The sequence below is a fragment of the Amblyomma mixtum genome, chromosome 3 (genome assembly GCF_055824585.1).
Source record: "Amblyomma mixtum isolate Tamu chromosome 3, ASM5582458v1, whole genome shotgun sequence".
Taxonomy (NCBI): domain Eukaryota; kingdom Metazoa; phylum Arthropoda; class Arachnida; order Ixodida; family Ixodidae; genus Amblyomma; species Amblyomma mixtum.
Window position 1 is genome coordinate 80970438 of NC_143014.1, and position 1846 is coordinate 80972283.

At 47.6% G+C, this 1846-nt stretch overlaps 1 non-coding gene across 1 annotated transcript; it reads right to left on the minus strand.

Moving 5' to 3' along the window:
* Positions 1-406: 406 nt before the first annotated feature.
* On the minus strand, positions 407-479 carry TRNAS-CGA (transfer RNA serine (anticodon CGA)). Its single transcript has one exon. It is a non-coding gene; the product is annotated as a tRNA-Ser (tRNA).
* Between the last annotated feature and the right edge of the window lie 1367 nt (positions 480-1846).

A 1846-nucleotide genomic window follows, 5' to 3' on the forward strand; every position in this document is an offset into this window, starting at 1 on the left:
GAAAACCGTGATCGGAACCAAGAAAGTAAAGAGGAATGTCTCTGTAAATTTATTTATTGGTTTGGTTTAGTTTGGTTTCTGGGGTTTAACGTCCCAAAGCGACTCATGCTACGAGAGACGCCGTAATGAAGGGCTCCGGAAATTTCGACCACATGGGGCTCTTTAACGTGCACTGGCATCGCGCAGTACACGGGCCTCTAGAATTTCGCCTCCATCGAAATTCGATCACCGCGGCCGAGATCAAACCCACGTCTTTCGGGTCAGCAGCCGAGCACCATAACCACAGAGCCACCGCGGCGGACAAATTTATTTATTATTTATGGTGCTAATCAATGTGAAAATAAAAGCGTAATCACTTTTTGGCTGAAAGATAATTCATTAGAAAGTGTAAGAAAACACAACCACATGCCGCCGGTGGGATCTGAACCCACGGCCTCCGAATTTCGTGTCCGGTGCTCTACCAACTGAGCTACGGCGGCGGCTGTGCAGTCTTTAACAGTCTTTACGTACACCATCCGTTGTGAACGTAACTGAAGTAGGAACTGGCCTAGCGTCTGTGGTAAAGAACAAGATCTAACCGCAAGAAGGTTCTGCAAGGAGCAAAGGTCTCTGTCTCTCTGTGCCACTCTCTACCCCTTTTCAATTTCTGACTCGCGGGACCGTTGTAACCCATAGAGTTTCTTACTATTACCTAGAGGGAAAGCTGGCAGCCCGTCTATGGGAGTTTGCATGGCGACCCCTCGAGACCACTTCAGCCACCATGGGCGCTCAAAGCATCATGGGGCGGTGAGCTACTTGTTGCGGAACTGCAACTTTTGGCCAAAAAATAATAGAAAAATAAAGCTGTTTGATAACTACAAACGTCCTAACATTCAATATCTTGTCTAATGATTGCAACAAACGAGCAGAAAAGCATTTAAGTGCAAAGTTTGCCCAAAATAAGAGACGACTCGCTCTCCTATTGGCCAAGTAATGAACACTATAAAAACTAATATTTCGTAATTAACAGGCGCACTTTTAAAAGTAAATATGTTTTCAAAAAAGATGTTGTTGCTTAAAAACTATAAGATGTTTTTTAATGGCATTTCGGAAAAGTGAAACCTTTTATTGGCGTCGTGTGTCGTCGCGTTTTCACTACTATGGGTTTTGCACACTGCGTTCGCGCGAAAGTCGTCTGCGCACACACGAACAGAGTTTTCGGAATGAAACGTCTTAGTAGTGCCGCTCCATGTTCCCAAAAACTACGACTGTTCCGCAACAAGTAGCTCACCGCCCCATGATGCTTTGGGCGTCCATGGTGGCTGAAGTGCAGCGCCGCCAGCTTTCCCTCTAGGTAACAGTAAGAAACTCTATGTTGTAACCGCCGCGCATAGTTTGCGTGTTTCGCGAACTCTGTCAGTCGCGTTCTCTCGGGCCAAGGGAGTGACACTCTCATAGAGCCAATGGGGACGTTTTTTTTTTCCGAAGGCGATGGTGGCGGCACCTGGGAGAGGCGGTAAACGCATGAAAAATCCAATATGGCGGCGCGTTTAGGCGGCTGGTTGTGGCCGGTTGCTCGCGCTACAGTGCACTGTACTCGCGCGTTCCTGGTGCTGGCGGCCGCTAGCTCGATCCAAGTTTTGTAAATACTGGCGATTAACTGATCGCGCGCTGCATTCACGCTTGATTTCCCAAGTACTTACGGAATCTGCTCGCTCGCTTTTGTATTTCGATGTGTCTGTTGATGTAGCATGGTGTATGGTGGCGAGCGGCGCGACTGCTTAGCAGCTGCGCTCGCTCGAGAACGAAAAGCGCAAATGGTTTTGTACAAAGAACAATTTATTAAGAGAACATCAGCAGTGACAAG